Source organism: Sphaerodactylus townsendi, linkage group LG06 (genome assembly GCF_021028975.2).
Source record: "Sphaerodactylus townsendi isolate TG3544 linkage group LG06, MPM_Stown_v2.3, whole genome shotgun sequence".
Lineage (NCBI taxonomy): Eukaryota > Metazoa > Chordata > Lepidosauria > Squamata > Sphaerodactylidae > Sphaerodactylus > Sphaerodactylus townsendi.
In genome coordinates, this window is record NC_059430.1 from 38,239,740 (window position 1) to 38,263,263 (window position 23,524).

General features: G+C 64.9%; 1 pseudogene; it reads right to left on the minus strand.

Moving 5' to 3' along the window:
• Positions 1–1,322: 1,322 nt before the first annotated feature.
• On the minus strand, positions 1,323–21,708 carry LOC125434472 (annotated as a pseudogene).
• Between the last annotated feature and the right edge of the window lie 1,816 nt (positions 21,709–23,524).

The window sequence follows — 23,524 nt, forward strand, 5'->3', positions numbered from 1 at the left end:
CCTGTTTCCAATATAAAAATCCTTGCCCATAGATACTAGACCTCTTTCAGGCTGCAATCAGCAGCTACCTTGGGAGTGAATCCCACTGAATATAGAAAGACTTATTTCTGGCAAAACATGCATAGTGATTAATCAAGAAGAAGGAGGAGAAGAAGAGGAGGAGGAGGAGGAGGAAGAGGAGTTTGGATTTATACCCCACCTTTCTCTCCTATAAGGAGACTCAAACTGGCTTACAAGCTCCTTTCCCTTCCTCTCCCCACAACAGACACCTTGTAAGGTAGGTGGGGCTGAGGGAGTTCCAAAGAATTCTGACTAGCCCAAGGTCACTCAGCAGGAATGTAGGAGTGTGGTAACACATCTGGTTCACCAGATAAGCCTCTGCCATTCACATGGAGTGGGGAATCAAACCTGGCTCTCCAGATTAGAATCCACCTGCTCTTAACCACTACACCGCAGCTGGCTTCAAATGGGTACCAGCTGCCACTAGTGGGCAGCTAGTTAGGGAAAACTTCTTGATGCAGGAACAGAACAATCAATGTTAGAGGCAAGATTCTAAGTCAGAAACAAGAAAATAGAACATAAACCTATTAGGTACATATACGGCTACCACGCTGAGTGAATTTTTGCATCTTCCTTCTGGTGCCTTTAATAATACACAGCAGCCAATCAAGCAGCAGTGATCTAGGCACCTACGTATAATGGCCAATAAGAAGCAAATCTGCCTGTGGCAGCACAAAGTGCTACGTCAATAAATCTGGATCAACTCCAGTGCCTGCCATCCTTGAATCCTTTGCCAATCCAAAATCTGCGTGGTTGGCCATACTCTCTGACGTCCATGTGGAACAAGCATTCCTGAACAGCTTAGGACCAGATACGATTCATATTAATGTTTCCCCCAACAAAGAGGGTTGTTTAGAAGGGAAATACAGCCTACTTTGACAAGATGTGGTTCCTATATTTAAAGAAGCATTTTCCCAATCACTGGAGTACCATACAGCACAGTGGTGGCGAACCTATGGCACGGGTGCCAGAGGTGGCACTCAGAGCCCTCTTTGTGGGCATGCACACACAGAGTTCATCATGTGGGGGGGAATTAGCCCCCCTCACATGCACATCTAGGCTGGCCTGGGCCACTGGACTTGATGTGCATGCACCTCAGCGAGCAGGGAGGACTCAGCTGGCGGGCCTGGTGCCTGTGCTCCAGGTGGCTGCTGCCGGCGTGGAGGGGGGGCAGAGGCGGCAGAGATGCTAGAGAGGCACAGAGCGGCGCATGTGGGACTTGCTGGAGGCTGCAGCAGGCTGGCCCCTGCTCGAGGGGGTTATTCAGGTTAAACTGCCGTGTTGGCACTTTGCGATAAATAAGTGGGTTTTGGATTGCAATTTGGGCACTCGGTCTCAAAAAGGTTCGCCATCACTGATATAGCAGCTCATTAGGCAAAGGACTCGTCTCCTTCCCACCAGGCTTCCTGAAGAAAGGAAGTGAAGTAGCTTTGGCGTTGAATTCTGTCTTCATGAACATCAGGGCTTCAGCCTGAAATAAGCTTCGACTGTGGAAGAATCAGAAACTATGTTAGAGCAAAAAATGTACAGTTCTGCAATTATGTGCTAACGCAGAATTCAGCAGTGATAGGTTTGTTTTTTCAAAAATAAATAGCTCCTGTGGACCAAGCTAGATGTGACAGCATCCACAGCTTGGACCCATGCATGCTGCTGCCACTTTAAAGCCTAATGAAGTGATTTCAAAATACTATGAGGGCATGATCCTGATTGGCCTACAGCATGATAGAATGAGGTGCTCTTGTTTTCCCCAGTGTGGTCTAGTGGTTAACAGCGATGGACTCTAATCGGAGCCCCACTCCTCCACATGAGCAGTGCACTCAAATCTGGTGAACCGGGTTTATTTCTCCACTCTTACACATGAAGTCTGCTGGGTGACCTTGGGATGGTCACAGTTCTCTCAGAACTCTCTCAGCCCCACTTACGTCACAAGGTATCTGTTGCAGGGAGGGGAAGGGAAGGAATTTGGATTTATATAAGCAGCTTTGAGACTCCTTAAGGTAGAGAAAAGCAGGATATAAAATCCTCTTCTTCTTCCCTGCCTTTTCAAGTGCTGAAATGGTGGAGGTGGATATTTCAGTATTTGAAAAAGGCACACACTGGGGCAGGGGACAACAGCACCTAATCTCTCCACACCCTTGCCATATTTTAAAATAAATTTAAAATCACTTCATTGCCCTTTGAAATAGCAGCAGTGTTCACAGGTGAAGGAGCAGCAGTGGCGTAGTGGTTAAGAGCAGGTGCATTCTAATCTGGAGGAATGGGGTTTGATTCCCCACTCTGCCACCTGAGCTGTGGAGGCTTATCTGGGGAATTCAGATTAGCCTGTGCACTCCCACACACGCCAGCTGGGTGACCTTGGGCTAGTCACAGTTTTTCGGAGCTCTCTCAGCCCCACCTACCTCACAGGGTGTGAGGGGGGAAGGGCAAGGAGATTGTAAGCCCCTTTGAGTCTCCTACAGGAGAGAAGGGGGAATATAAATCCAAACTCTTCCACTTCCTCTTCTTCCTCTTCTTCTGTGAACACTCTCACATCTACATTGGTCTTGTGAATAAGGACTATTTAAATGCTAAGTATTATTACCATTAGGACTCATAGTGCCTTATCGATGGATTTTTAATAGTTTTTTCAAATATATGTTTTTATAAATTTTGGCAGAAGTTGCTTTGGCCATTTTTTAAAATGGGGAACCCATCAGCAATATCAATAAACAAATGATAAAAATTTTTCAGAGAGCCCCAGAATAAAAAGTATAGCTTTCTCTGGCACTTACTTGCAAACTCCTGAGGTGTCATGGGCTGCTCCATAACACGGCTGAAGGCTGCAATCCACTCTTGCCGATCTCTCTCGGTCTCACAGGTAAACAGGTAATCACGGTCGGGGGTGACAAAGGTGATGACGTATGGCCAGGTAAAGCTTCCCTGAGCACCAGCTGGCAACCCTTGTTTGACACTGTAGCCATTCTCTCCACTGCCCACAAATACCTCGCCTTTAGCAAAAGCATCCTGTGAGGTAGAAGAAAATGGGAGACCTAATCAGGATCCATGTTAGAGGCAGAACCATTAAACCCCAGCTGGTTTTCCTGGAATGGCACCATGGATCGAAAGAATAGTGACTTCATCCCTTCAAGTGGCCTCTCAGTCAGACCTGATCTACATATGCAACAAAATGAGGTGCTGGTAGAATGGATTCTACTACTTCAGACTGCAGGTGGAGTCACATTTTTAATGATTCCCCATGTAAAAACAATTTTTAAAAAATTCATCAAGGAGGAAAGTTCTAGTTTAATTCTTTGTCTGCTGTGCTAGTTTTCCTCTTGCGAGGCAGGATTAATTTACCAGAGATTTGAAAAATATCATCTGCACTTGCAGTGGTACATTCTGTCACACTGTCCCGATATTACAGTGACGTTCTTCTGCATGAGTAGACCAGTTACACTGTCACGGGTGGTACTTTTGCCTCAAGGCTAGTAAAGGGCAGAGAAAAGGGCGGCAGCACATCCAAGGGCTGTCTTTGGCCCAGGAGACTCCAAGTTCACACCACTACACTAGACTATGGTTGGTTTGATACCAAGATACATGAGTATGGATGGAGGTGAACTTAGAAAGGTGGTTTGCATGTGCCTCAGAAGCTGCTTCCTACAGGAAAAAAACCCTCTCCAATGTTTGCTATGGTTGACTTCTAGACAGTGACATTTTCTTCCTAGTGTCCAGTATAAAAACAAGACATTAAAACCAGGATATGAAGCTGGAGGCAATATTTTGAAGAGAATGAAAGGATTTTCAGTAAAGCCAAATAAATCAGTTTTATTGGCTATTATTGAAAATATTCAGTTAAAAAACCCAAAGCTGAAATTTGTCAGTTCTCTCCCTCATTGGCATTTCCCAAGTCCTAGGTGGCTTGGAAAACAGCAGTGGGGAGAGAACTGTCCCTGTCAGCGCTTTCCAAGCCCCAGAGGACCTGAAAAGCAGGGGCAGGGGAGCAGTCCTCCATGCTGACCTGTGCTTGCTCAGCCCTTCCCCACCCATCTTGCCCAGCTCTCATAGAGGATCAGGCTGTCTCTTTCCCTTCTCATGGTTTCCCAAGACTGACAGGTTTGGGGAAGCAAGACAGGGGGAGCGATCCTGCATTTGGGACTGAGCTTGCTCAGCCCCTTATGAGATCTCTCTCTCCCTCCCTCTCTTGCTAGCTCCCAAGCCCACTTGCCTTGAGAAGTGGCGGTGGAGGGGAGAGAGATTTAAACAGATTTTTAACAATGTTATTTGGCTTTTTCAGCCCCAGGCACACTTGGCTTTATGAATGCAGCTAGGATTTATTATGAGTAAAAGAAATAGCTCAGAAAAGCCAATACGGCTTTTTTCATTTTTTCTGTGATTTGGATTTACCAAATCACCAAACCTATTGGCCACTATATGCTTATTGCAAAAATGGCCATTTTTCAGCTGAAAGGAGGTAGGGAAAATGCAGTTTCATGTATGCCTTACCAAAGAATCCTTGAAGTACATCAGCCTGCGATGGTCTAGTGTGAACCAGCGTTTCTTGAAGGGCTCCTTTTGCTGTGGAAGAAAACCAACAAAATTTGTAAAGAGAAGAAAGCCCTCTACTGGTGAGTATTGGGAAGTGGCATCATAATTGAATTCAAATACTTTGCAGCATTTGATAGAATAATGGTAGGGGGTGTGTGGGGGGGTTGTAGAATTGTCATATTTCTATTGCGGCCTTTCCTGAAAGTTCTCACTGATTCCTCAGTAGTGTTGCATACAGGTCCAGGCCTACTTCAGTGATAAAACTACATCAAAAGCAATCAAATGACATTGGCCCATGCAGAAATTTTGCCAGACTATACAGGAAACTGGATAATAAGTTGTTGGATGCCCAAAATGTGTAATTTATTGACAGATGATAGATTTGTGACAAGGGGAATTATACTAATTGGGGCCATGGTGTTGAGAAGGTGGGTTACCTTTTTACCTGTGCCATTTCCTTGATCAGAAATGTTCCCCTGGATTTAAAAAGAAAATGTAAATAAAGAAAATAGTTACCCTGGGCCCAGTCTTCTCCATGTACCCTTCCTTCAGGAAATTCCGTGTCAACCGGCTCTTGAGCTACAGTAAAGAAGAGCACAAGCTACTGATTTATCAGAATGGTCTGAAAGATATCTAAATCAAATGAGTGGATAAACCGGAGAATACATAGGGAGAGGCAATACCATTGCAGGATGCTTTGACATGGCAACAGATCTCCAGGTAGCTCTTGCTGCAGCTTTAAATGCAGAGTAATATGCAGTTGCAAGGCAATTTTCCTTGCCTTAGCACACTATGGCTGCCATCCTTCTCCCCCACAACTCGATGAAAAATTGGGAATTCAGAGAAGTTACTAGATCATGGCAACGTTAAATGACAACACTATTGAGTTATCACAGTCTAGCAATTACTGAATTTTCAAAAAGCTCCCCCCCCCTGCCCTGAGGAGTAGGAACTAAATGGTAGGGATCTTAAGAAACGTGCACCTTCCTGTCACATAGTAGGGAGATGTCATTTGGCTCTTTCCAATTGTACTGTGGCAAAACAGGGGCAAACATGGAAAGTGGATGATTAGGGAGGACATCATGTGGATGCTTGAAAAAACAACAAAAGCACCAAAAAGGTAACGACAATAGCATCCAAACTGGAGCAAAACCGCTGTCTGGAAGTAACTCTATCAAAAAGTCTGATGCTGGTCTGACCAAGGACATATCATATGTATGTACTGGCTAAGTCATCTCAAGTTGTAGATGGCCAAAGAACTAAAAGAAATGAGTCCTGGAACACCACAAAGAAGGTAAGCACTCCATGGACCAGCCTGGTCAGTACATTTTCTTGCATGTGACTGTCATACCTCTTTATCACTGGCGATAGGAAAAGCCACTTTCAGATAGTGGAACAGCACTGCTCGGATTGCATTGAACCAATCCACTATTTCCTAGGAAGACGTAAAAGGCAATGCTATGATTAAGTGTAACAAAGAACACAAAACCTAACAGCATATAGTTCCAAGAAAACATCTATGACCATCTCCTAAAGCTATAGAATAACCCTGAAAGAGTGTCCTCCTCTATGCCAACCTTAGAAGGTTCCCTACTAAAGACAATTTTACAAGCAATGCTTTAAATTTGTTCCTGTATGTATGTTCACCTTGGGGAAGAGGGTGGGCAGAGGGAATGAATTCTCATAACTGCCTGAACTGGAAGGTCCCAATTCCCAGGTGAGGAGCAATGGTGAATCCTGATTGGAACCAATGATGACCATAGGCTTCTAGTATAATTTAATATAGTGGCTCAGCTTGATCCATGTTTTCTGCCTAATTTTCCAGTCATGCTGCAGCATATTGGTAGGCCAGATCCACATACCTTTCCATCCTCATGGTAGAGGAATATGTTGCGAGTCTTGTTATCTTTGAGATAGGTGATCTGCAGGCCATTGGGGTGCCCAATCTTCTCTGGCTGGAACGTGGCATTGATAGTGTCAATTTTAATAACTGTTTTTGGTTCTTTAGCCTGAGGGAAAAAATAATTTAGTGTACATATTTATTTTCAAAGCTCTCTATCTACCTCAATGAGCAAACTTTTATTTTATTTACCTAATTCCACCAGTGTATAAAGGACTTTACAGAATGTCACAAGCAAAAACAACAGCTCCTTGCATTAAGAAGGTTACATTTTATATCTTGTGGGCCCATAGAAAAAAGGGAGAGGAAAGAGTAAGGCCAAGGCTACATGGAAAAGAAAAACAGGAATGGACTCAAAATGTAACTGCAGTTTCAATACTGGGTGGGGGGGGGGGGGGGTGGGGGGGGGGGGGGGTGGGGGGGGGGGGGGGTGGGGGGGGGGGGGGGTGGGGGGGGGGGGGGGTGGGGGGGGGGGGGGGTGGGGGGGGGGGGGGGTGGGGGGGGGGGGGGGTGGGGGGGGGGGGGGGTGGGGGGGGGGGGGGGTGGGGGGGGGGGGGGGTGGGGGGGGGGGGGGGTGGGGGGGGGGGGGGGTGGGGGGGGGGGGGGGTGGGGGGGGGGGGGGGTGGGGGGGGGGGGGGGTGGGGGGGGGGGGGGGTGGGGGGGGGGGGGGGTGGGGGGGGGGGGGGGTGGGGGGGGGGGGGGGTGGGGGGGGGGGGGGGTGGGGGGGGGGGGGGGTGGGGGGGGGGGGGGGTGGGGGGGGGGGGGGGTGGGGGGGGGGGGGGGTGGGGGGGGGGGGGGGTGGGGGGGGGGGGGGGTGGGGGGGGGGGGGGGTGGGGGGGGGGGGGGGTGGGGGGGGGGGGGGGTGGGGGGGGGGGGGGGTGGGGGGGGGGGGGGGTGGGGGGGGGGGGGGGTGGGGGGGGGGGGGGGTGGGGGGGGGGGGGGGTGGGGGGGGGGGGGGGTGGGGGGGGGGGGGGGTGGGGGGGGGGGGGGGTGGGGGGGGGGGGGGGTGGGGGGGGGGGGGGGTGGGGGGGGGGGGGGGTGGGGGGGGGGGGGGGTGGGGGGGGGGGGGGGTGGGGGGGGGGGGGGGTGGGGGGGGGGGGGGGTGGGGGGGGGGGGGGGTGGGGGGGGGGGGGGGTGGGGGGGGGGGGGGGTGGGGGGGGGGGGGGGTGGGGGGGGGGGGGGGTGGGGGGGGGGGGGGGTGGGGGGGGGGGGGGGTGGGGGGGGGGGGGGGTGGGGGGGGGGGGGGGTGGGGGGGGGGGGGGGTGGGGGGGGGGGGGGGTGGGGGGGGGGGGGGGTGGGGGGGGGGGGGGGTGGGGGGGGGGGGGGGTGGGGGGGGGGGGGGGTGGGGGGGGGGGGGGGTGGGGGGGGGGGGGGGTGGGGGGGGGGGGGGGTGGGGGGGGGGGGGGGTGGGGGGGGGGGGGGGTGGGGGGGGGGGGGGGTGGGGGGGGGGGGGGGTGGGGGGGGGGGGGGGTGGGGGGGGGGGGGGGTGGGGGGGGGGGGGGGTGGGGGGGGGGGGGGGTGGGGGGGGGGGGGGGTGGGGGGGGGGGGGGGTGGGGGGGGGGGGGGGTGGGGGGGGGGGGGGGTGGGGGGGGGGGGGGGTGGGGGGGGGGGGGGGTGGGGGGGGGGGGGGGTGGGGGGGGGGGGGGGTGGGGGGGGGGGGGGGTGGGGGGGGGGGGGGGTGGGGGGGGGGGGGGGTGGGGGGGGGGGGGGGTGGGGGGGGGGGGGGGTGGGGGGGGGGGGGGGTGGGGGGGGGGGGGGGTGGGGGGGGGGGGGGGTGGGGGGGGGGGGGGGTGGGGGGGGGGGGGGGTGGGGGGGGGGGGGGGTGGGGGGGGGGGGGGGTGGGGGGGGGGGGGGGTGGGGGGGGGGGGGGGTGGGGGGGGGGGGGGGTGGGGGGGGGGGGGGGTGGGGGGGGGGGGGGGTGGGGGGGGGGGGGGGTGGGGGGGGGGGGGGGTGGGGGGGGGGGGGGGTGGGGGGGGGGGGGGGTGGGGGGGGGGGGGGGTGGGGGGGGGGGGGGGTGGGGGGGGGGGGGGGTGGGGGGGGGGGGGGGTGGGGGGGGGGGGGGGTGGGGGGGGGGGGGGGTGGGGGGGGGGGGGGGTGGGGGGGGGGGGGGGTGGGGGGGGGGGGGGGTGGGGGGGGGGGGGGGTGGGGGGGGGGGGGGGTGGGGGGGGGGGGGGGTGGGGGGGGGGGGGGGTGGGGGGGGGGGGGGGTGGGGGGGGGGGGGGGTGGGGGGGGGGGGGGGTGGGGGGGGGGGGGGGTGGGGGGGGGGGGGGGTGGGGGGGGGGGGGGGTGGGGGGGGGGGGGGGTGGGGGGGGGGGGGGGTGGGGGGGGGGGGGGGTGGGGGGGGGGGGGGGTGGGGGGGGGGGGGGGTGGGGGGGGGGGGGGGTGGGGGGGGGGGGGGGTGGGGGGGGGGGGGGGTGGGGGGGGGGGGGGGTGGGGGGGGGGGGGGGTGGGGGGGGGGGGGGGTGGGGGGGGGGGGGGGTGGGGGGGGGGGGGGGTGGGGGGGGGGGGGGGTGGGGGGGGGGGGGGGTGGGGGGGGGGGGGGGTGGGGGGGGGGGGGGGTGGGGGGGGGGGGGGGTGGGGGGGGGGGGGGGTGGGGGGGGGGGGGGGTGGGGGGGGGGGGGGGTGGGGGGGGGGGGGGGTGGGGGGGGGGGGGGGTGGGGGGGGGGGGGGGTGGGGGGGGGGGGGGGTGGGGGGGGGGGGGGGTGGGGGGGGGGGGGGGTGGGGGGGGGGGGGGGTGGGGGGGGGGGGGGGTGGGGGGGGGGGGGGGTGGGGGGGGGGGGGGGTGGGGGGGGGGGGGGGTGGGGGGGGGGGGGGGTGGGGGGGGGGGGGGGTGGGGGGGGGGGGGGGTGGGGGGGGGGGGGGGTGGGGGGGGGGGGGGGTGGGGGGGGGGGGGGGTGGGGGGGGGGGGGGGTGGGGGGGGGGGGGGGTGGGGGGGGGGGGGGGTGGGGGGGGGGGGGGGTGGGGGGGGGGGGGGGTGGGGGGGGGGGGGGGTGGGGGGGGGGGGGGGTGGGGGGGGGGGGGGGTGGGGGGGGGGGGGGGTGGGGGGGGGGGGGGGTGGGGGGGGGGGGGGGTGGGGGGGGGGGGGGGTGGGGGGGGGGGGGGGTGGGGGGGGGGGGGGGTGGGGGGGGGGGGGGGTGGGGGGGGGGGGGGGTGGGGGGGGGGGGGGGTGGGGGGGGGGGGGGGTGGGGGGGGGGGGGGGTGGGGGGGGGGGGGGGTGGGGGGGGGGGGGGGTGGGGGGGGGGGGGGGTGGGGGGGGGGGGGGGTGGGGGGGGGGGGGGGTGGGGGGGGGGGGGGGTGGGGGGGGGGGGGGGTGGGGGGGGGGGGGGGTGGGGGGGGGGGGGGGTGGGGGGGGGGGGGGGTGGGGGGGGGGGGGGGTGGGGGGGGGGGGGGGTGGGGGGGGGGGGGGGTGGGGGGGGGGGGGGGTGGGGGGGGGGGGGGGTGGGGGGGGGGGGGGGTGGGGGGGGGGGGGGGTGGGGGGGGGGGGGGGTGGGGGGGGGGGGGGGTGGGGGGGGGGGGGGGTGGGGGGGGGGGGGGGTGGGGGGGGGGGGGGGTGGGGGGGGGGGGGGGTGGGGGGGGGGGGGGGTGGGGGGGGGGGGGGGTGGGGGGGGGGGGGGGTGGGGGGGGGGGGGGGTGGGGGGGGGGGGGGGTGGGGGGGGGGGGGGGTGGGGGGGGGGGGGGGTGGGGGGGGGGGGGGGTGGGGGGGGGGGGGGGTGGGGGGGGGGGGGGGTGGGGGGGGGGGGGGGTGGGGGGGGGGGGGGGTGGGGGGGGGGGGGGGTGGGGGGGGGGGGGGGTGGGGGGGGGGGGGGGTGGGGGGGGGGGGGGGTGGGGGGGGGGGGGGGTGGGGGGGGGGGGGGGTGGGGGGGGGGGGGGGTGGGGGGGGGGGGGGGTGGGGGGGGGGGGGGGTGGGGGGGGGGGGGGGTGGGGGGGGGGGGGGGTGGGGGGGGGGGGGGGTGGGGGGGGGGGGGGGTGGGGGGGGGGGGGGGTGGGGGGGGGGGGGGGTGGGGGGGGGGGGGGGTGGGGGGGGGGGGGGGTGGGGGGGGGGGGGGGTGGGGGGGGGGGGGGGTGGGGGGGGGGGGGGGTGGGGGGGGGGGGGGGTGGGGGGGGGGGGGGGTGGGGGGGGGGGGGGGTGGGGGGGGGGGGGGGTGGGGGGGGGGGGGGGTGGGGGGGGGGGGGGGTGGGGGGGGGGGGGGGTGGGGGGGGGGGGGGGTGGGGGGGGGGGGGGGTGGGGGGGGGGGGGGGTGGGGGGGGGGGGGGGTGGGGGGGGGGGGGGGTGGGGGGGGGGGGGGGTGGGGGGGGGGGGGGGTGGGGGGGGGGGGGGGTGGGGGGGGGGGGGGGTGGGGGGGGGGGGGGGTGGGGGGGGGGGGGGGTGGGGGGGGGGGGGGGTGGGGGGGGGGGGGGGTGGGGGGGGGGGGGGGTGGGGGGGGGGGGGGGTGGGGGGGGGGGGGGGTGGGGGGGGGGGGGGGTGGGGGGGGGGGGGGGTGGGGGGGGGGGGGGGTGGGGGGGGGGGGGGGTGGGGGGGGGGGGGGGTGGGGGGGGGGGGGGGTGGGGGGGGGGGGGGGTGGGGGGGGGGGGGGGTGGGGGGGGGGGGGGGTGGGGGGGGGGGGGGGTGGGGGGGGGGGGGGGTGGGGGGGGGGGGGGGTGGGGGGGGGGGGGGGTGGGGGGGGGGGGGGGTGGGGGGGGGGGGGGGTGGGGGGGGGGGGGGGTGGGGGGGGGGGGGGGTGGGGGGGGGGGGGGGTGGGGGGGGGGGGGGGTGGGGGGGGGGGGGGGTGGGGGGGGGGGGGGGTGGGGGGGGGGGGGGGTGGGGGGGGGGGGGGGTGGGGGGGGGGGGGGGTGGGGGGGGGGGGGGGTGGGGGGGGGGGGGGGTGGGGGGGGGGGGGGGTGGGGGGGGGGGGGGGTGGGGGGGGGGGGGGGTGGGGGGGGGGGGGGGTGGGGGGGGGGGGGGGTGGGGGGGGGGGGGGGTGGGGGGGGGGGGGGGTGGGGGGGGGGGGGGGTGGGGGGGGGGGGGGGTGGGGGGGGGGGGGGGTGGGGGGGGGGGGGGGTGGGGGGGGGGGGGGGTGGGGGGGGGGGGGGGTGGGGGGGGGGGGGGGTGGGGGGGGGGGGGGGTGGGGGGGGGGGGGGGTGGGGGGGGGGGGGGGTGGGGGGGGGGGGGGGTGGGGGGGGGGGGGGGTGGGGGGGGGGGGGGGTGGGGGGGGGGGGGGGTGGGGGGGGGGGGGGGTGGGGGGGGGGGGGGGTGGGGGGGGGGGGGGGTGGGGGGGGGGGGGGGTGGGGGGGGGGGGGGGTGGGGGGGGGGGGGGGTGGGGGGGGGGGGGGGTGGGGGGGGGGGGGGGTGGGGGGGGGGGGGGGTGGGGGGGGGGGGGGGTGGGGGGGGGGGGGGGTGGGGGGGGGGGGGGGTGGGGGGGGGGGGGGGTGGGGGGGGGGGGGGGTGGGGGGGGGGGGGGGTGGGGGGGGGGGGGGGTGGGGGGGGGGGGGGGTGGGGGGGGGGGGGGGTGGGGGGGGGGGGGGGTGGGGGGGGGGGGGGGTGGGGGGGGGGGGGGGTGGGGGGGGGGGGGGGTGGGGGGGGGGGGGGGTGGGGGGGGGGGGGGGTGGGGGGGGGGGGGGGTGGGGGGGGGGGGGGGTGGGGGGGGGGGGGGGTGGGGGGGGGGGGGGGTGGGGGGGGGGGGGGGTGGGGGGGGGGGGGGGTGGGGGGGGGGGGGGGTGGGGGGGGGGGGGGGTGGGGGGGGGGGGGGGTGGGGGGGGGGGGGGGTGGGGGGGGGGGGGGGTGGGGGGGGGGGGGGGTGGGGGGGGGGGGGGGTGGGGGGGGGGGGGGGTGGGGGGGGGGGGGGGTGGGGGGGGGGGGGGGTGGGGGGGGGGGGGGGTGGGGGGGGGGGGGGGTGGGGGGGGGGGGGGGTGGGGGGGGGGGGGGGTGGGGGGGGGGGGGGGTGGGGGGGGGGGGGGGTGGGGGGGGGGGGGGGTGGGGGGGGGGGGGGGTGGGGGGGGGGGGGGGTGGGGGGGGGGGGGGGTGGGGGGGGGGGGGGGTGGGGGGGGGGGGGGGTGGGGGGGGGGGGGGGTGGGGGGGGGGGGGGGTGGGGGGGGGGGGGGGTGGGGGGGGGGGGGGGTGGGGGGGGGGGGGGGTGGGGGGGGGGGGGGGTGGGGGGGGGGGGGGGTGGGGGGGGGGGGGGGTGGGGGGGGGGGGGGGTGGGGGGGGGGGGGGGTGGGGGGGGGGGGGGGTGGGGGGGGGGGGGGGTGGGGGGGGGGGGGGGTGGGGGGGGGGGGGGGTGGGGGGGGGGGGGGGTGGGGGGGGGGGGGGGTGGGGGGGGGGGGGGGTGGGGGGGGGGGGGGGTGGGGGGGGGGGGGGGTGGGGGGGGGGGGGGGTGGGGGGGGGGGGGGGTGGGGGGGGGGGGGGGTGGGGGGGGGGGGGGGTGGGGGGGGGGGGGGGTGGGGGGGGGGGGGGGTGGGGGGGGGGGGGGGTGGGGGGGGGGGGGGGTGGGGGGGGGGGGGGGTGGGGGGGGGGGGGGGTGGGGGGGGGGGGGGGTGGGGGGGGGGGGGGGTGGGGGGGGGGGGGGGTGGGGGGGGGGGGGGGTGGGGGGGGGGGGGGGTGGGGGGGGGGGGGGGTGGGGGGGGGGGGGGGTGGGGGGGGGGGGGGGTGGGGGGGGGGGGGGGTGGGGGGGGGGGGGGGTGGGGGGGGGGGGGGGTGGGGGGGGGGGGGGGTGGGGGGGGGGGGGGGTGGGGGGGGGGGGGGGTGGGGGGGGGGGGGGGTGGGGGGGGGGGGGGGTGGGGGGGGGGGGGGGTGGGGGGGGGGGGGGGTGGGGGGGGGGGGGGGTGGGGGGGGGGGGGGGTGGGGGGGGGGGGGGGTGGGGGGGGGGGGGGGTGGGGGGGGGGGGGGGTGGGGGGGGGGGGGGGTGGGGGGGGGGGGGGGTGGGGGGGGGGGGGGGTGGGGGGGGGGGGGGGTGGGGGGGGGGGGGGGTGGGGGGGGGGGGGGGTGGGGGGGGGGGGGGGTGGGGGGGGGGGGGGGTGGGGGGGGGGGGGGGTGGGGGGGGGGGGGGGTGGGGGGGGGGGGGGGTGGGGGGGGGGGGGGGTGGGGGGGGGGGGGGGTGGGGGGGGGGGGGGGTGGGGGGGGGGGGGGGTGGGGGGGGGGGGGGGTGGGGGGGGGGGGGGGTGGGGGGGGGGGGGGGTGGGGGGGGGGGGGGGTGGGGGGGGGGGGGGGTGGGGGGGGGGGGGGGTGGGGGGGGGGGGGGGTGGGGGGGGGGGGGGGTGGGGGGGGGGGGGGGTGGGGGGGGGGGGGGGTGGGGGGGGGGGGGGGTGGGGGGGGGGGGGGGTGGGGGGGGGGGGGGGTGGGGGGGGGGGGGGGTGGGGGGGGGGGGGGGTGGGGGGGGGGGGGGGTGGGGGGGGGGGGGGGTGGGGGGGGGGGGGGGTGGGGGGGGGGGGGGGTGGGGGGGGGGGGGGGTGGGGGGGGGGGGGGGTGGGGGGGGGGGGGGGTGGGGGGGGGGGGGGGTGGGGGGGGGGGGGGGTGGGGGGGGGGGGGGGTGGGGGGGGGGGGGGGTGGGGGGGGGGGGGGGTGGGGGGGGGGGGGGGTGGGGGGGGGGGGGGGTGGGGGGGGGGGGGGGTGGGGGGGGGGGGGGGTGGGGGGGGGGGGGGGTGGGGGGGGGGGGGGGTGGGGGGGGGGGGGGGTGGGGGGGGGGGGGGGTGGGGGGGGGGGGGGGTGGGGGGGGGGGGGGGTGGGGGGGGGGGGGGGTGGGGGGGGGGGGGGGTGGGGGGGGGGGGGGGTGGGGGGGGGGGGGGGTGGGGGGGGGGGGGGGTGGGGGGGGGGGGGGGTGGGGGGGGGGGGGGGTGGGGGGGGGGGGGGGTGGGGGGGGGGGGGGGTGGGGGGGGGGGGGGGTGGGGGGGGGGGGGGGTGGGGGGGGGGGGGGGTGGGGGGGGGGGGGGGTGGGGGGGGGGGGGGGTGGGGGGGGGGGGGGGTGGGGGGGGGGGGGGGTGGGGGGGGGGGGGGGTGGGGGGGGGGGGGGGTGGGGGGGGGGGGGGGTGGGGGGGGGGGGGGGTGGGGGGGGGGGGGGGTGGGGGGGGGGGGGGGTGGGGGGGGGGGGGGGTGGGGGGGGGGGGGGGTGGGGGGGGGGGGGGGTGGGGGGGGGGGGGGGTGGGGGGGGGGGGGGGTGGGGGGGGGGGGGGGTGGGGGGGGGGGGGGGTGGGGGGGGGGGGGGGTGGGGGGGGGGGGGGGTGGGGGGGGGGGGGGGTGGGGGGGGGGGGGGGTGGGGGGGGGGGGGGGTGGGGGGGGGGGGGGGTGGGGGGGGGGGGGGGTGGGGGGGGGGGGGGGTGGGGGGGGGGGGGGGTGGGGGGGGGGGGGGGTGGGGGGGGGGGGGGGTGGGGGGGGGGGGGGGTGGGGGGGGGGGGGGGTGGGGGGGGGGGGGGGTGGGGGGGGGGGGGGGTGGGGGGGGGGGGGGGTGGGGGGGGGGGGGGGTGGGGGGGGGGGGGGGTGGGGGGGGGGGGGGGTGGGGGGGGGGGGGGGTGGGGGGGGGGGGGGGTGGGGGGGGGGGGGGGTGGGGGGGGGGGGGGGTGGGGGGGGGGGGGGGTGGGGGGGGGGGGGGGTGGGGGGGGGGGGGGGTGGGGGGGGGGGGGGGTGGGGGGGGGGGGGGGTGGGGGGGGGGGGGGGTGGGGGGGGGGGGGGGTGGGGGGGGGGGGGGGTGGGGGGGGGGGGGGGTGGGGGGGGGGGGGGGTGGGGGGGGGGGGGGGTGGGGGGGGGGGGGGGTGGGGGGGGGGGGGGGTGGGGGGGGGGGGGGGTGGGGGGGGGGGGGGGTGGGGGGGGGGGGGGGTGGGGGGGGGGGGGGGTGGGGGGGGGGGGGGGTGGGGGGGGGGGGGGGTGGGGGGGGGGGGGGGTGGGGGGGGGGGGGGGTGGGGGGGGGGGGGGGTGGGGGGGGGGGGGGGTGGGGGGGGGGGGGGGTGGGGGGGGGGGGGGGTGGGGGGGGGGGGGGGTGGGGGGGGGGGGGGGTGGGGGGGGGGGGGGGTGGGGGGGGGGGGGGGTGGGGGGGGGGGGGGGTGGGGGGGGGGGGGGGTGGGGGGGGGGGGGGGTGGGGGGGGGGGGGGGTGGGGGGGGGGGGGGGTGGGGGGGGGGGGGGGTGGGGGGGGGGGGGGGTGGGGGGGGGGGGGGGTGGGGGGGGGGGGGGGTGGGGGGGGGGGGGGGTGGGGGGGGGGGGGGGTGGGGGGGGGGGGGGGTGGGGGGGGGGGGGGGTGGGGGGGGGGGGGGGTGGGGGGGGGGGGGGGTGGGGGGGGGGGGGGGTGGGGGGGGGGGGGGGTGGGGGGGGGGGGGGGTGGGGGGGGGGGGGGGTGGGGGGGGGGGGGGGTGGGGGGGGGGGGGGGTGGGGGGGGGGGGGGGTGGGGGGGGGGGGGGGTGGGGGGGGGGGGGGGTGGGGGGGGGGGGGGGTGGGGGGGGGGGGGGGTGGGGGGGGGGGGGGGTGGGGGGGGGGGGGGGTGGGGGGGGGGGGGGGTGGGGGGGGGGGGGGGTGGGGGGGGGGGGGGGTGGGGGGGGGGGGGGGTGGGGGGGGGGGGGGGTGGGGGGGGGGGGGGGTGGGGGGGGGGGGGGGTGGGGGGGGGGGGGGGTGGGGGGGGGGGGGGGTGGGGGGGGGGGGGGGTGGGGGGGGGGGGGGGTGGGGGGGGGGGGGGGTGGGGGGGGGGGGGGGTGGGGGGGGGGGGGGGTGGGGGGGGGGGGGGGTGGGGGGGGGGGGGGGTGGGGGGGGGGGGGGGTGGGGGGGGGGGGGGGTGGGGGGGGGGGGGGGTGGGGGGGGGGGGGGGTGGGGGGGGGGGGGGGTGGGGGGGGGGGGGGGTGGGGGGGGGGGGGGGTGGGGGGGGGGGGGGGTGGGGGGGGGGGGGGGTGGGGGGGGGGGGGGGTGGGGGGGGGGGGGGGTGGGGGGGGGGGGGGGTGGGGGGGGGGGGGGGTGGGGGGGGGGGGGGGTGGGGGGGGGGGGGGGTGGGGGGGGGGGGGGGTGGGGGGGGGGGGGGGTGGGGGGGGGGGGGGGTGGGGGGGGGGGGGGGTGGGGGGGGGGGGGGGTGGGGGGGGGGGGGGGTGGGGGGGGGGGGGGGTGGGGGGGGGGGGGGGTGGGGGGGGGGGGGGGTGGGGGGGGGGGGGGGTGGGGGGGGGGGGGGGTGGGGGGGGGGGGGGGTGGGGGGGGGGGGGGGTGGGGGGGGGGGGGGGTGGGGGGGGGGGGGGGTGGGGGGGGGGGGGGGGGGGGGGGGGGGGGGGTTTGGGGTGGGGGGGGTTGGGGGGGGGGGGGGTGGGGGGGGGGGGGGGTGGGGGGGGGGGGTGGTGGGGGGGGGGGGGGGGGGGGGGGGGGGGGGGGGGGGGGGGGGGGGGGTGGGGGGGGGGGGGGGTGGTGGGGGGGGGGCGGGGGGGGGGGGGGGGGGTGGTGGGGGGGGACCGACGGGAGGAAATGTATTTAAGACGTTGTAAGGCTGCTAGGCAGTGCAGTTGTTGTGCGGAAGGGAGGTGCTGACACTTAGGTCAGCATCTCAATAAATCACTTTTATTTATCCGAGCCGTGTCGGGTCTTGCTTGGGTTCCTGGGCACTGCCGAGAGCGGGATACTTCCGAGTAAGGAAAGTGTTACCCTGAGCAGCGCGGTAACACCACCTCTGGCACCCGTGCCATAGGTTCGCCATCACTGCACTAGCAACTACAGCAAATACACACTGAACTAGAATTAAGTAAGGTCCTGTTCCTCCCATACCTGCTGTGAGGGTTGAAACAGAAAGTAGTAGGAGGAAACAAACTAGTGTGTGAGGGCTCACTTAAAGGTGTACACACTTACCTACATAGTGGTGAAGATTTTTCCAATGCCTTCACACTTGAATAGTTCCTCACCCCCTGATGCTTCCTGTCTACAGCCTTCTAGTAGTCCTGGACTTGTCCCCTGTGAAATTATAGTTCTGGCTCCTAGTCTTCCTGTCACATGGCTCCAATCTTATATGCCTTCCAGTCACATGCTTGCAGTTCAGTGAAAATCATGTGGGGGCGGGGGCGGGGGTCCCAGATTTGGAATTGTCTGGATATACTTCTCGGGAGAAGTGTAACGTCACACTTCTTTGACCGGGCAAACTCTGCTATATTAACTAAATATCTCAATAACTCCAAGAACTGACAAATGTAGAAAAATTCATAGAATGTTGCTACATTGCTGATGTTACTGATGTTACTGACTGCACTGGCATATTTGAAGCTTGTCTCGTTCATGTAGTAATGCACTGCTGACCCAGCAGCACCGTAGTAGAACGTTGGGACGCCAATGGACCTACGGCCTTCTGGTCGCACCGCACCCCCACTCCTCATCCCCCTTGGGGGGGGACCCCATTAGAATCATAATAAAAGGTGCCAGGAACCAGCACGCGGGAAATTCGCCAGGAACACGGACCTCCGCGCTCCCGCTGCTGGCGATCTCCACCAGATGTTATCTCCGCGTCTCGTCTCGTTCTTGCGCTGACCACGTGGCTCGACTACAAATAAATCTTTGAGAACTCAGCTGGGTTGGAGTTATTGGAGAAAAGGACCCAGATTTTACTGAAACAAGCTTGGCTCTCCCAGGCTTAATTTCATGATAGGAGAAGACACCTCTGAACCATATCCCATGGCTCCTGAAAAACCATTTAGTAGGACTTTGCAAAATGGTTACCATTGGAATTTGGTGGCTGTTTCCCTGGCTCCATGAATTCCTTCCGCTGGTATTTGGCTTGAATCCATTGTTCTTTTAGGAGTCTGTGGGGATATCATAACAAACACCCGAAGCTGCATGAAACTGAGTGAGACTGTTAGTCTATTGAAGAGGGTCTAAGATAGATTTTTCATATCACCTACTACCTCAGACATTTTGATTAGAGATGGGACCTTCTGCATGCAAAACAGACACTCTGCTCCCATGGTCCCCTCCCCTTGATAAGCAGTTTAATGATGGATAGGAAAAGACCAGAACATCCAATCCCCTCTACCCTCCTCCCAGATGAACGTATGGCACTTACTGGCAGTCAGTGTGTACTGGATGGTAATAGTAAATAGGGATGTGGGCTTCATATGTGGCTTTGGCCACTGCATTCCCATGCTGGGCCAAAAACTGTAATGCAAGAAGATGAACAAATTAGTTTGCATTCCCTTCTCTACAGATGTTCTTGCTCCTAACATTTGTGAAACCTTACCACCTGCCTCTTCTAAAAATCAGGGCCAGATTAAATGGAGGGAGATGGACTTTCACTGAATCCTATTCTGAGTCTTCACACAATTGGACGAAGGGCCGTTTTGCAAACATTACAAGAGTAAACTCACTTAACAGGGAGGTGCACTTCTTGGACAGGGATCTCTCTATGGTGCATGCGTTTGCAAATGTATTGTATTCATCTCTTTAAGCATGTTTGGATGTATTGCTTTATTTACCTAGCACAATAGATACACATGCGGTTTTATGAAAACACGCAAAAAGTTTTTGCTACAATAAATCTGTTAGTTGAAGCTGCTACAAGAGTACCTTTTAGTTGTTGCTACAACAAACTAACATGGCTGCCTTGCTGGCATCTGGTGCTTTACAAAATAAGTTAAACAAAAGAAAAGATCAGATTCCAACAGGTGGATGCTTTTAAAAAACTCAAGTGTATATTTGAGTGATAGTGTATAAAGTATCCCTAGAGCTGCAAGGTCTTGACCTTGGGGGTGGCTTTAAAGGTTTAACAGAAGCTGAACTTTGCATGGTGTGACTTCCTCATCACAGTGCTGACTGGAAAAGACACACTTCACAGAACTGTTCCTCCCATGCAACTATTAAAAATACACTGCCTTAGTGACAAGGGCAGTCCTTGACTGAAAAAAATTATTGCCTTTTTTCTTAGTTCTGATACCTTTGCACAAATTGCATTTTTCTCCTCAGGTTGGCCAGGCAACCAGAACTCCAAAAGTCATTCATCTATTATCCTCACCATTGCTACCTTCTTGAAATAAGGGAATGCAGAGAATTTTAAAATAACCACTTTTGAGAGAGAAGTGAGCACACTGCTCACACTGATTAGCTTCTCTATGAGGGAACTACAGAAAATATCACTCACAATGTAGCTAGGGCTCTGTGAAGTATGTAGAATAATGGTTCAAGCCTGCAAAAATAACATATATAGGGCTGAAATGAATTTTAAAGTTATCTGGTTAAATATTATTCAGTAAAGCAGCATTCTGTATATCCCCAGGCATTTTCAAATTGTTTTGTGTTTCAAATAAGATAAAACTTGGTTCAGAAAAACACTCTGTATCTAGAGAACCACTTTCTACCTGGATTCATTTTGATACTCTGCAAACAGCCTACCTGAGCAGCAGTCCTTAAGACTGTAAAATCTCTATATTAGTATCACTGAGAATGAAAAGGGGAGGAGGACGACATGCCCCAGACATAATATTGGAGCAAAACACTCCTCAAAGTCAAACATACCTGCACCTGTGCTTCATCCCAGTGGTCCATCCTTAGTGACTTAACGTTGCTGACACTGAGGATATTGCGATGGATCACAGAACAGTCTAAGCAGATAAAGACACCCAAAGTGTATGAAGCCCAGTCAGGATCTGAGTGGAATAGAAATGAGGTCAAGGGTTGGAGGATTGGTTCTTGACAGGGAGGACTCTTTGTGAACAACCGGAGTGTCTGTGTAGAAATATATACAAAGGATTCCCGAAATTCCTTAGGTAAAGATTTGGGTATTGCTGATTACTATCTTAATTTATTAAGTCCCTTCAACGATCAAGGGCTCAGATCAGAATCAGCAGAAGCTATGGTGGGAATTAGAATCACAGGAACAGGATTCTGAACCTGTAAGACTCATTAGTTACCCCAATCATTCATATTTCAACTCTTCTGAAGCATATATAGAATGTTACAGGGTTTATAAGCTGTTCCATTGCCAGGTGCCTCAACGTGTCCATAGTCCCAGGTTTGAAGGAAGTAGCTATCTGTTTTTGAAACAGGGCCCAAAACACATACAACCTGAGCAGTTTCACAAGCTGTCGGTGGCAGAGCTGAATACCTACAATTTAACAACATCAGAGTAACAAAAACCTCTCCCTGCCTGTTCCTTCCTCCTCCTAGTTATTACAAGGAAGGATGATCACCCCATCTTGAAGTTTCGTGCTGAATGCTTAGAAAAGCCAAATGAACTGACTACAAACAAAAAAAGCAGATATGATAACTCATTGCAGGAACTGAGCAGGATTGCCTCTGGTCAGCAGATGACGGTTTTGTGCTAAAAGCTCTCTGGTAGACCTCATGATTAACAGGAGGAACAGAATAAAATCTGCAAATATATGTAAATTTGCATGCTTTGCATGATTTATACAGGTTGCATAGTCAATGGGATGTAACAGGTAGTGTGATGGACTAGGATTTGAGGTTTGAATCCCCCCTATACCATGCAAACTCACTGGGTGAATTTGGGTCAGTATCAATGGTGGGATTCAGCAGGTTCGCACCACTTCGGCAGAACCCGTTGTTAGAATGGTTCTTGTAAACAACCAGTTGTTAAATTATTTGAATCCCACCACCAGAACTGGTTGTTAAATTATTTGAATCCCACCACTGGTCAGTATCCCCCGCCCCCCCACTATCCTACCTCTGGATTTTTGTTGGGAGGATAAAATGGAAGAGGATAATGTTAAAGCTGCTTTGGGTCTCCATTTTGAAGGGATATATAACTATCTGAATAGTGAATAGTTGTTCTTTGCAAGGATGTACACATTTTGGGCACAACTGTGCACAACATACATTGGCAGGTGACCTGACTTTACAAGGCTCAGGAGAACACAGGATCTCCGAACCTAGAGCCAACACTGTTCATAGCAGCTGCCCCTTCCACAACTTTTCTCTAAAACAGGATCCTCTGGTCTAGCCACTTACCATCTGTTGCCCTCTTCCTACTTCATTCATCACACAAACAGGAACTTACTTGGTTTCTCACAGTCGGCACATAAGGTGTTTTCTTCTCTGCTCCACACTTCCTTCAGGGCCACCCCATTTCTGTGATTTACTGCAGCCATTGGCCGTCTTCAATGACACTTCTCTTGGACTCCCCTAGGCTGCACAGAATTGGCTTCCTCCTCACATGCAATGACGCTTCCACCTTACCCTACAGAGGGAATTTGAGAAGACTGCTTGTGAGAAGAGAAAGGTAGTCACAGGGATAATACATACAGAAGTAGCTGGAGGGGTAGAAGCTGGCTGCAGCAAAATTAACTCAGGCTGAGGTGAGTTGGGCCCAGGGAGGAGGAGCAGCAAACGAAGCCCAGCCTGTGGGTGCGAAAGGAAGTACAGTTATGAACCTCAAAACCGGTTTTTCCACATCTCTTACAGCTAAAGGACTAACAGCATGCAAACTGATAAAACACAGGACAGCCCCTTAACAACACAGACTGTCACCATGCCAGCATTTGACAAAACAGCAGAAAGCTTGTAGTAGGTTTAATAATCACTAATGAGAGAGTATGCTTCATTCATTTAACTGGACAGTCTTAGGCAGCAGGTGCTTTCAATAGAAGGTATTGTGATCAGAACAAGCGACAGGCCAGAGTCTCTATCCTGGTAATTATCCTTTTCTTTATTTTTTTCTTTCGTTTAGGAATGTTTTCACAATAGCAAACTCCTGTAGTGATGCAATCTTTATGTATTTTTGGTTTACAGGAGAGCCGATTCTTATCAGCAGTGCATAAAAGAACCTTAAGGATTTTTTGGTAGCCTTTTTGGAAAAGGGTTGTTTGGAAAATTTCAAGTAGGTTTTATTCCATGCACTTTGTAATGTTATGATATTGTTTCCGAAATGTGTTTTGACAATGATTATTTCTTAATATTACACTGGCTAATGGGCCACTGTGAAAGTTTCATGAAGTCATTCAACAACCGGGGAATAATAGTCCATGTCCATCTTATGCAGTTGTTGTGAGCCCTTTGTAAAGGGACTATTTGGTTAAAGAATCTCTGTGTAAGCCTGTGTATATGTTTATGTTGTTAAGTTAACACAGTATAAAAGCTGCAGGGATGGGGAAGGATATAAATTTGAAAAATACATAAATACTTGTTTAAGTGCTTATTGAATATTAGAGACACGGGTACAATAATACCATTAGCCATGCAGGTGCTTGCTTGGATTGTTAACCTCCAAGTAGGTCCTGGAGATCTCCTGAAATTATAACTAAAGAGGCCTGTTTTGGGGGATAGACTCCACGACATTACACTCTGTTGAGGTCCCTCCCTCCCCCAGACCCTCCTTTTCCCAGGCTCCACCCTCTCCCAGAATTTCCCAACGTGGAGTTGGCAACAATAGCTTGTAAACCTGTAAAAGTCATGACTTTGGAGTTGTTTGGAGCAAATTTTTAAAAAGAAAAACCTACAGAGAAGGCAGCACAAGCCACTTGAGCCAGGATCAAGCAACAAATGACCCAGTTGCCATATCAAGCCTGGGAAATTCCTGGAGATTTGGGGGTGGGTGCCAGTCAGGGGTGTCGCTCAGTGGGGATATGATGCCATACTGTCTCCCTTGGAAGTTGACATTTCCTTCATGGATCTGATCTCTGTAGCCTGGAGATTCAATAGTGTGTGTGTGCTGGCCTTTCAGGCCAACTGATTGGCCACTGTATAAAACAGGATACTAGACTAGATGGACCATTGGTCTGATCCGCAAGGGTTCTTATGTTCTTTCCCTCATCCCTAGTGAATGCAGCTAATGTAGGACAGAAAGTCCATTTTAAATTAAATGCACATTTTGTACACTGTAGGCTTTACTTTAGAATGACAGATGTTAAAATGCTAATGCGCTTATCCAGTTGTAACTGGAACTTATTTTAGAGTAAACATAATAGGCTGTATGTAGTTCTTCCAAACAAGACTCAAGAAACAGACTCCCTGATATAAGCCCCATTTTGACATTGAGAGTTACTTCCAAATTACTGCATATAAATTAGATGGAGGGGAGACAGAGAAAGAAGTAAAACAGTATGGTTGAGAATATTTACAAATGACTGTCTGCAAAAGAGATGCTATCCTTTTATTGGATCAGTGGGGTTGGAAGATT